At 43.6% G+C, this 11,853-nt stretch overlaps 1 protein-coding gene across 1 annotated transcript in view; it reads right to left on the reverse strand.

Annotated features, from left to right (window-relative positions):
- The window catches only part of LOC115116815 (fermitin family homolog 3), a 13,796-nt gene extending 12,490 nt beyond the window's left edge, over positions 1-1,306 (reverse strand). The window contains exon 1 of the mRNA XM_029645292.2: positions 1,164-1,306. The gene's annotated coding sequence lies outside the window, so the exon portion shown is untranslated. The remainder of the gene's footprint in view (positions 1-1,163) is intronic.
- Between the last annotated feature and the right edge of the window lie 10,547 nt (positions 1,307-11,853).

The following is an 11,853-nucleotide window of genomic DNA, read 5'->3' on the forward strand; positions in this document are numbered from 1 at the left end:
TACCCTACCTTACCCTACCCTACCCAACCCAACCTTACCCTACCCAACCCTATCCAACCCTACCCTGCCCTACCTTACCCAACCCAACCCAACCCTACCCAACCCTACCTTACAATACCCAACCAAACTTACCCTACCCAACCCAACCATTCCTTACCCTACCCAATCCTACCCTACCTAACCCTACCTTACCCTACCCAACCCAACCCTACCTTAACCTACCCTACCCAACCTTACCCAACCCTACCCAACCTTACCGTACCCTACCCAACCCAACCCAACCCAACCTTACCTTACACTACCCAACCCAACCCTCCCCAACCTACCCAACCCTACCTTACCCTACCCACCCCCACCCCTACCCAACCTTACCGTGCCCTACCCAACCCAACCTTACCGTACCCTACCCAACCCTACCTTAACCTACCCAACTCTATCTTGCCCTACCCAACCCAACCATACCTTACCCTACCCAACCCAACCCTACCCAACCCAACCCTTCCTTACACTACCCAACCCTCCCCAACCCTACCTTACCCACCCCTACCCAACCTTACCGTACCGTACCCTACCCTACCCTACCCAAGCCTACCCTACCCTACCCAACTCTATCTTACCCTACCCAACCCTACCCAACCCAACCCAACCTTACCTTACCCTAACCAACCCTACCCAACCCTACTTTACCCAACCCTACCCAACCCAACCCTATCTTACCTTACCCTAACCAACCCTACCCTACCCTACCCAACCCAACCATACCTTACCCAACACTACTCAACCCTACCCACCACCATCAAATGTCCACCCAAATATCCAACTGTGTGTGTGTGTGTGTGTGTGTGTGTGTGTGTGTGTGTGTGTGTGTGTGTGTGTGTGTCCATATGTGTATGTGTCATGTCAAGTATAGTAATAACAACATGGTATAGGTTAAGCATTCTGTAACTTAACTAGTTGTCTTGTTCTACACACAGTACAGGAGAGTGAGAGTTTTGGCCCATCAATAGAATAGAAGCCTACTGCCGTTCTATACTGTTCACATCCAAGCCTCTATCTCATCCTCCAACATCACCTCTCTCTATCTCTCACTGAGACCCTGGGTTAAAACACTCACACACAAGACAGGTCATCTGACACAGGCTACACACTCTGGTGCATCTTACCCTCTCCACCGTCCAAAATGCAGGGGATTCTGGCAACTTTATAAAAATAATACCCTCTTCCCCTTCTTCTGCTTGTTCTGCAAACTACCCTGCCTGTGACACTTCCCCTCTACGTCTCTCTGCTGGCGTGCGTCTCGAGCTGTGATATGATGTGTAGTACATGTGTCAGTGCTGACAAAAAAAGCATGTTCCTCTTTTGTCAGTTTCCGGCCACCGGAAGTATGAGTGACAGTGATACTGAGTTTAGCTGTGTGTGTGTGTGCGTGTGTGTGAGTGTGAGTGTGAGTGTGTGTGGGTGTGTGTGTCAGTTATATCGACCGTATGTCAGTCTCATTGGTTGTGTGTAAGTCTGGGGATGAGAGGGGTCATCATGGGATAATGACTTAAATGTAATGTAAATGTAATCAACTAGATTCAGCTGCGGGCCAATTTGTTCTTGAGCAGATGGTCAGGGGGCCGGAAAATAATTACAAATAGTTTGTAGACTGAAAATTGACAGCAAGAAGCCCAAACAGATGTTATATTCAACTAAAACAAAATAATTTCAAAATTCGCTTACATTTGTGTACGATCCCATACAGTGCCTTCGGAAAGTACTCAGACCCCTTCAAATCTTGTTACGTTACAGTCTAATTCTAAAATTGATTAAACCATTTTTTCCCTCTACACACAATACCGCACAATGACAAAGCAAAAACAGGTTTAAAAAAAAAGTTTGTTAATTTATCTTAAAAAATGAAAAAACTGAAATATCACATTTGCATAATACCCTAATAAATGTAGGAATCCATGTTATTCAATTATTGCACCCACACTGCTTGCACGCACCAACGAGCGTATGCGTTGCCAAGGGCTAAAATAAAATAAATTCCTATTTCTGACATGGATCGCGCTGCAAGTCCTGCCTCTCCCATCTCCTCATTGGTTTATAGAAGCAGGTACCCACGTGCCATCTCCTCATTGGTAATACCCACGTGGGTGATTGAAAGACCAACTGTTTTGCCGGTTGTCGTGGTAATACTATGAAAGTGATGCCAATCACCATATAAGTTCAATTAAAAGCACCCTGCCAGTTGGGGAACCCTGCAGTACCTGACAATTGAAGGACACACACTCACGAGTAAGGGGCATTATTATATTACCCCCTGGTAAGTTGGCTGAGAACACATTCTCATTTACAGCAACAACCTTGGGAATAGTTACAGGGGAGGGGATGAGCCAATTGTAAACTGGGGATGATTAGATGGCCATGGTGGTATTAAGGCCAGATTGGGAATTTAGCCACACCCTTACGATAAGGTATCTTTAGTGACGACAGAGAGTCAGGACACCCATTTAACGTTCCATCTGAAAGACGGACCCACTACACAGGGCAATGTCCCCAATCACTGCCCTGTGGCATTGGGATTTTTTTTTTAGACCAGAGGAAAGGTTGCCTCCTACTGGCCCTCCAACACCACTTCCAGCAGCATCTGGTCTCCCATCCAGGGACTGATCAGGACCAACCCTGCTTAGCTTCAGAAGCAAGCCATCAGTGGGATGCAGGGTGGTATGCTGCTTTGAAACTTGGTTGAGACATCCTTCAAAAGCTAAAGCAAGGCAGTTATACATTTCCTCTTCTCTCCTTCTCATGTTTCCTCTGTGGACCTCAAAATAAATAGTGTACAAGAACATATGAGGAAAGAGGAGATGAGGAAAGAGGAGACGAGGAAAGAGGAGATGAGGAAAAGGAGATGAGGAAAGGGAGATGAATTCTAAGTAACATTTGCATTATTTTTCTTTTCCACCAGTCTCTGTCATTAGGCTACAAATTACTAAGCTCGATATGAACAGTTCGTTTGTTTATACTCTGCATGGTGTCGTATAACACAACAAGACAGGCAGACATTCCTTTTATGGTCATGCCTATATAGGTCATAAATCTCCCCTCCTATTTGGTACATTCCATGTGTCATTGTTTACAGCAAAATGACACATGTCAAGTTTTTCTTCCTCCGTATTCAAACTGAATAAAAGTGCTTTATATAACGAAAACGAAACTAACTACCGAGCTGAATACACACCTGAAACTGACGTTGTAGTTCTGTGGCGGTTTGACTTCGGTATCACACTCACATCATGGCATTTTAAATATCAGCTATCTCTTCACGTTTTATAGCCATTGGTCATCTTTCCCGTAGTGGTGACTTTAATACTAGTGATATTGTTGTGCACCAAATTTAGAATATTTTCGGTGTTGCAAATCGTCAGGTTTCGAAGTGGGCATTATTATGTTACTAAGTAATAACATAACATTACTAGTAAAAACTGAATCATAACAACATTAATTATTAATAACATAGCGTTACTTAGTAATATCATTACTTAGTAATAACGTAACATACTAGTAATAAGTAAGACAGCACTACTTAAAGGAATTACATGTTAGGTAACGTTACTTATAGTAATAATAAGTGGCATTTGTTATAGTACAACATATTGTGTATGTCCTGAGGCCTCGGGACTCTATATGCGACAAATCACTGTGAAATGAGAAGTATTATTGTACTGATAGAGTTTTGACTCTAACCAACACAGGCTATGGCCTGAGGGTTGATACGTTATCGTGATCCCATCATAATCAGGTCACAGTTAACCTGATTACCCACCCACATTTATAATTCCTCCATTTTGGGAAATAATGCTCTGGGAGTTTGTTGAAAACCGTATCTTCTTTGTGTGTTTGTGTGTGTGTGTGTGTGTGTATGTGTGTGTGTGTGTGTGTGTGTGACTCTACTGTACTGTACTCAGAGTGACACCCAGAGAGCTTATAAAGAGTTTATGCTTATACTGTACTTCTGTTGTTGAACTAACCACCCTGACCCTGTGGTCTTCTCAGTTTCCAGCAAGAGATCGCTCTACTGGCTGTCTGCAGGGCCTCTCCTAGGGCCTTTTTTAAACTATGGTATTAACTGATCAGAATTGTATTTATTATGAGTAATTTAGAAATAAGTTAATATGATACAATAAACTGGTTTCTCAGTGCCATTTGTGTGTTGTGTAACTTTCCACCTCCAGATGGCAGTAAAGTCAAGTGTATCATGCTATATCAGCCTGAAGTTGCTTTGTGATCATAGCTAGACTTTAATCATCCGCACTTTGTTTGGCATTCACTTAGCATCACAGTGTGTGGTATGTCCAGTCCAACACCAAAAGAGCTACTTGATTGTCAGGTTTTGCTTAGAAAATGATGTTTCTTCATTGGTCATTTAGTGTCAACTGTCATAAAACAACATGGCCGCCGATGTTGTGCTGTGTGAATAACTAATCTCTCATTAACATCATGTTGGCTCCAACATCAGAGCCAGCAGCCTGTATTTTTTTACAAGGCTTTTTATAGAGTCCCACTTTCACTATGAAAAGTGCCACTGAATAACAAGTGAAACAGAGCTGTAAACAACCCCTGGAGGAAAGGGGACAGGCAGAGCAAGGTGAGGGAACGAGACGGGCTGACTGAGGGTGTGTCCCAAACCAAATGGCACCCTATTCCCTATATAGTGCCGTACTTTTGGCCAGACAAATGTGGACACTAGTATTGTGCACAGCAAAAGTAGTGCACTATGTAATGAATAGGGTAGGATTTTGGACAAAGCTACAGTGAGAAAGAAGTAACAGAGAGAGGGATCAAGGAGACCTTTCCTGAGTATCTCTGTCACTATGGTAACCAGAGTTTGGTCGGGGGGGCACACAGAACCACACACGAGCATCACTTCATTCACTGTGCTGCTGATCGATCAGTAGAGAGGGCGAGAGGATAGGGGAGGACTGTTTATGTAGTTTGTGTCGTTCTCAATAAAGATTGGATTTACAGTAACTCCCCCACCCCACCCACTCCCACCCCTTCACCCCTTTACTGCTGCTGGCTCCTGCATTCTCCTATAAAACACTGCAAACATAAAAACCCACAAGCACTTAAGAGCTGTCTTAGTGATGGGGAGGAGGGTGGGTTGGAGGGTAAAACATCCTTTTCTTTACACCCCTCAATCACTCCATCCGGCCTCAGCGGAGAGAGAGAAAGAGATTGAGGGGAGGATATATTGTCTCTGATGGGCTATTTGATTAAGATGGATTACGCAATGAATTGTGAATTGTCATTGGACTGATGAGGTGAATGTGTGTGGTGCCCAACTCTATACTCTGGTAAAGTCAACAAGCTTTTAGTTTTGTAGTTGTTTTAAATTGCATTTATTTATTTAGTTTATTTAAATTAAACCCACAGCTCAATTTAGACTACCTGCTGTCAGACAGTTTGAGTTATGGGAGGTATGGGTAGGGGCTAAATGTTCTCGTTGATTAGATTCCCTGGTCTCCAGCCTCTTAGGGGGTGTGAGAGATAAGAGTCCCCTGGTTGCCGTGGTGAACCCTCACCGTCACTGTGGCAGCAGTAGCTCAGATACAAGATAAACGCCAATCCCGTCGGTCCAGGACAGACAGACATACAGACAGACAGACAGACATGCAGACAGACAGACAGACAGGCAGGCAGGCAGACAGACAGACAGGAGCAGGTGTGTTTCAACCTCAATGCCTAAACACTGTAACACACACACACACACACACACACACACACACACACACACACACACACACACACAGAGAGGGAGTTAAAGTGATTTCCACTGCTTCCCTCTCAGTGAAGGGAGGTCATCTACAGCAAAGGCCCCACAGGTAGACTACCTCCCTACTTATCTACACTGTACTTAGGGCTACTGTTTTCATCACTGGCTGCTGGTTATCCTATACCTCTGGCTGTAGGTGTTATAACGGACTGTTATCTCTACTCTACTGGCTGGCCTATATCTCTGGCTGTAGGTGTTATAACTGACTGCTATCTCTACTCTACAGGCTGCTGGCTGGCCTATATCTCTGGCTGTAGGTGTTATAACGGACTGTTATCTCTACTCTACTGGCTGGCCTATATCTCTGGCTGTAGGTGTTATAACTGTCTGCTTTCTCTACTCTACTGGCTGCTGGCTGGCCTATATCTCTGGCTGTAGGTGTTATAACTGACTGCTATCTCTACTATACTGGCTGCTGGCTGGCCTATATCTCTGGCTGTAGGTGTTATAACGGACTGTTATCTCTACTCTACTGGCTGGCCTATATCTCTGGCTGTAGGTGTTATAACTGACTGCTTTCTCTACTCTACTGGCTGCTGGCTGGCCTATATCTCTGGCTGTAGGTGTTATAACGGACTGTTATCTCTACTCTACTGGCTGGCCTATATCTCTGGCTGTAGGTGTTATAACTGACTGCTTTCTCTACTCTACTGGCTGCTGGCTGGCCTATATCTCTGGCTGTAGGTGTTATAACTGACTGTTATCTCTACTCTACTGGCTGCTGGCTGGCCTATATCTCTGGCTGTAGGTGTTATAACTGACTGTTATCTCTACTCTACTGGCTGCTGGCTGGCCTATATCTTTTATTTTTTTAATTTAACCTTTATTTAATGAGGCAAGTCAGTTAAGAACAAATTCTTATTTACATTGACGGTTTACCAAAAGGCAAAAGGCCTCCTGTGTAGATAATAATAAAATATAAATACAGAACAACAGACACATCACGACTAGAGAGACGACACTACATAAAGAGAGACCTAAAACAGCAACATGGCATGGCAACACAACATGACAACACAACATGACAACACAACATGGTAGCAACACAAAACATGGTAGCAACACAACATGGTAGCAACACAACATTGTAGCAACACCAAACATGGTAGCAGCACAAAACACAGTATAAACATTATTGGGCACAGACAACAGCACAAAGGGCAAGAAGGTAGAGACAACAATACATCAAGCAAAGCTGCCACAACTGTCAGTAAGTGTGTCCATGATTGAGTCTTTGGATGAAGAGATTGAGATAAACTGTACAGTTTGAGTGGTTGTTGCTGCTCGTTCCAGTCGCTAGCTGCAGCGAACTGAAAAGAGGAGCAACCCAGGGATGTGTGTGCTTTGGGGACCTTTAACAGAATGTGACTGGCAGATCGGGTGTTGTATGTGGAGGATGAGGGCTGCAGTAGGTATCTCAGATAGGGGGGAGTGAGGCCTAAGAGGGTTTTAAAAATAAGCATCAACCAGTGGGTCTTGCGACAGGTATACAGAGATGACCAGTTTACAGAGTGTAGAGTGCAGTGATGTGTCCTATAAGGAGCATTGGTGGCAAATCTGATGGCCGAATGGTAAAGAACATTTAGCCGCTCGAGAGCACCCTTACCTGCCAATCTATAAATTATGTCTCCGTAATCTAGCATTGGGTAGGATGGTCATCTGAATCAGGGCAAGTTGGCAGCTGGGGTGAAAGAAGAGCGATTACGATAGAGGAAACCAAGTCCATATTTAACTTTAGCCTGCAACATTGAGATGTGCTGAGAGAATGACAGTGTACCATCTAGCCATACTCCCAAGTACTTGTATGAGGTAGGGTGTACATGCACATTCCCAGATATCATCAACAGTTAAACAATCAATGCATGATGGCAGAGGGCAGAGCCCTGCAGTGTTGATTTATGACATTTGAATGTGCATTACATGGCAACCTCAAGCTCGAAGTAATCACACCTAGGGTTGCACATAATGGGGAATGTTCAGAGGTAGAAACTTTCTGTGGGAATAAATGGGAATAGATGGGAATTAACGGAAATACATGCAAATTAATATGAATACCATTTATATGTAGATGTTTTTTGCATTGGACATATTTACCATCTCATATGGAGACAGAAACATTAACCTTTTACCTTGTCATAAGTAGACAGAATTGCAAATGATTAAATCCTTCCATAGAAAAATAAATGTTAGTTACAAATGGAACTTTAATTTAATGAGTTGACTCTTCACATGGGATGATTTCACTGAACAACAAAAGAAAGGGAATATTGAATGATTCCCAATGATCCATTGCATCTCCCAAAAACATTTTCAACATCTGTAAAATGATAGTCTAGAAATTAAAGCTTTGGTTGTCTTCCTCTCAGGCTTCCATGTCTTCTCCCTGAACCTCCTCAATATCCACCTCTTGAACATCAGACTCTGAGGCCTCATCTTCACTGTCACTTTCCAACCTTGTTGAGGATGGTTCGTTGTCAGGCTCAAAAAGCCTCAAATTTGCCCAGATGGCCACACATTTTTCAAACCTTGTATTGGTCAGCCTGTTGCGTGCTTTGGTGTGTGTGTTCCCAAACAAGGACCAGTTACGCTCTGAGGCGGCTGATGTTGGTGGGATTTGGAGGATGATGGAGGCAACAGGGGAAAGAGCCTCAGATCCACAAAGCTCCTTCCACCAGGTGGCCGATGAGATATGTTGGCACGACAATACTTCCATATTGCATCTCCATCCCAAAGCCCTTGCTTGGAAGTGTACTTCACCAGACTACCAAGAACCTTGCCCTCATCCAGGCCAAGGTGGCGAGACACAGTAGGGATGACACTATAGGCCTTGTTGATCTCTGCACCAGACAGGAGGCTCTTGCCAATATACTTGGGGTCCAACATGTACGCTGCGGCGTGTATGGGCTTCAGGCAGAAGTCTTTATGCATTTTGATGTATTTCAGACCTGCAGTTTCCTCTGCTTGGAGTAACAGCAGGCAGGGCAGTACAGATTTCTTCTTTTACATCTGCAAGCAGAGTCTGAACATCAGACAGGATATGACATTGTCTCCCTCAGTCCATGCAATGGCTAATGCTATAGTTTTCAGGAGTTTTAGGCTGCTTACCACTCTCTCCCAAAATACATCATCCAGGAGGATCCTCTTGATGGGGCTGTCCATATCGGCAGACTGTGATATGGCCATTCCTTGGAGAGACTCCTTCCCCTCCAGGAGACTGTCAAACATGATGACAACACCACTGGTGGGTGTTGCTGGACATCTTCAATGTGGGGATCTTATTCTTCTCACTATGTTTGGTGAGGTAGATTGCTGCTATAACTTGATGACCCTTCACATACCTAACCCTTTTCATGGCTCTCTTGTAGAGTGTATCCATTGTTTTCAGTGCCATGATGTCCTTAAGGAGCAGATTCAATGTATGAGCTGCACAGCCAATGGGTGTGATGGGAGGGTAGGACTCCTCCACTTTAGACCAAGCAGCCTTCATGTTCGCAACATTGTCTGTCACCAGTGCAAATACCTTGTGTGGTCCAAGGTCATTGATGACTGCCTTCAGCTCATCTGCAATGTAGAGACCGGTGTGTCGGTTGTTCCTTGTGTCTCTGCTCTTGTAGAATACTGGTTGAGGGGTGGAGATGATGTAGGTAATTATTCCTTGCCCACGAACATTCGACCACCAATCAGAGATGACTGCAATACAGTCTGCTTTCTCTATGATTTGCTTGACCTTCACTTGAACTATGTTGAACTCTGCTGTCACGTTGGCATGAACGATTCAGGAGACAGGCTCAGGAATACGTAATAGTTTTTTTTATTAAGCCCAAATTACGGCGTGCCTTGTAAAGGCACGGAGACAAAGACCGAACAAACACGTAACAAAAACACAGGGTTGAAACCCAAACAAAAGAACTTAGTACCTTGAGTACCTCAAGTAAATATGATTAACACATGGGACGAGACCCGTAATCATCTGCGCAATCCACAAAGGCATGCAAGCCCAAAACACACAGCACAGGTACTCACATGCACCAACGGACATGGTAACAATAATCGACAGCCCCATGGAAACCAAAGGGCTCACTTATAACCGTACTAATCAGTGGGAATAGGGGACAGGTGTGCGTAATGAAAGTTCCGAAGGGATCCGTGACATCTGCATCCAGCAAATTAGTAGATAGCGCATGTCTGGTTGGATAGGTGTATGCTGGGTGAAGAACATTCAGAAATCTTTTCCAATACACATTGCCTGCGAGCATCAGAGGTGAACAAGTTGAGTACACAGCTCGAGCAAGACATTCATCAGCATTTCTCTGACTAAGTTCCTCCATTAAGTAAAAAAATGATTCCTGATTCCAGGAGGATCATGAGCTGTTGCTATGGATAAGGTGTCTGATTCATCATTTTCACCTCGAATAGAAGTAGAGGGACTTTTGTCAGAGGTTGCTTGTTGTGAGCGCTGAGGGAACTTTATGCACCTGGCCAGATGATTCTGCATCTTTGTTGCATTCTTCACATGATTTGACACAGTATTTGCGTATGTACACAGCCTTTCTTTCTACATTAGCTGCAGTGAAATGTCTCCACACATCAGATAGTGCCCGTGGCATTTTCCTGTAAAGATTAGAAAAAAAGGAGTAAAAAATAAACAAATACAATTCCATGTACAGATAAATAGTTAAGCAGGTAGATTAAACAACTCCTTTGCAAGATATATGTTTTAAAATGAAACATGTATGGAAACAGGTGAATTAACACTCCTCAGTTAAGAAGCTCACGCAAGCTAAAACCACCCACATGGTAGCAAAAATGAACTAGCAGAAATTGTTAACAAGTTAGAAATGATTTAAACACACTTTGCAGTAGGCCACTATTTATTAGTTAACAAAAAATAATGTACAGTATGTCACATAAAATATATTCATCCCACCCAGTATTGTAATCAAAACTTACCAGAAAGTATGTAGTCCTTGGCTCAGACAGTGTAGTAGTGTGGGCTCAATAGCATCTCATTAGTGTGCAAGATCTTGAGTATCAGCTGTACATGTGATGGAAGAAGGCACTGTGATTGCAGAGTGTTGCAATTCCATTGAATTGGGGATAGTTTAACCAAAATATGCCACAATATCTAGAATTGCCTTATGTGTATCCCACAAAAAAGGTTCACTGTTATAAGCTAACTTTTCTGGAAATTTACCGGAAAGTTTCCAATCCCTTTGCAACCCTAATCACACCTGTGGGGATATGGGAATTCTTCTTACCAAACCACACAGCCTTTGTTTTTGGAGGTGTTCAGACAGGGTTATGGACAGAGATGGATTGTTTTCCAACACCTTTGAATAATAGGGCAAAATAGAAATAGGCCTATAAGAGGATTAGGATCAGTTTGATCTCTCCATTTAAATAAAGGACAAACCGTGACTGCCTTCCAAGCAATGGGAACCTCCCCAGAAAGGAGAGACAGGTTAAAAAGGTCAGAGATAGGCCTGGCGATGATAGGAGCAACAACCTTAAAGAAGAAAGGGTCTAAACCATCTGACTCAGATGGCTTTTTGGAGTCACCTTTAAGGAGCTCCTCGGACTCAGTGACCGCCTGCAGGGAGAAACTTTCTAGCGTGGCAGGGGAAAAAAGAGGGAGGATCATTGGGGGAAGTCGTATTAGAAGGTGTGGGAGATTAAGAAATGTTGGACGGGCAAGGAGGCATGGCTGAGTCAAATAGGAATCCTGACATAATGAAGTTGTGATTAAAGAGCTCAGCCATGTGCTTCTTGTCAATAACAACCACATCATCAACATTAAGGGCAGTTGTGAGAAGGAGGTTTTATTCTCCAGGTCTTTAACCGTTTTCCAGAACTTCTTGGTGTTAGACCAACAGAGAGAGAACTGCTCCTTAAAGTAACTAACTTTTGCCTTCTGGATAGCCTGAGTGCATGTATTTCTCATTTGCCTGAACGAGAGCTAGTCAGCCTGAGTATGCGTGTGCCGATCCTTTCGCCAAATGCAATTCTTGAGGTGGAGTAACTCTGCAAGATTA

The sequence above is a fragment of the Oncorhynchus nerka genome, linkage group LG5 (genome assembly GCF_034236695.1).
Source record: "Oncorhynchus nerka isolate Pitt River linkage group LG5, Oner_Uvic_2.0, whole genome shotgun sequence".
Lineage (NCBI taxonomy): Eukaryota > Metazoa > Chordata > Actinopteri > Salmoniformes > Salmonidae > Oncorhynchus > Oncorhynchus nerka.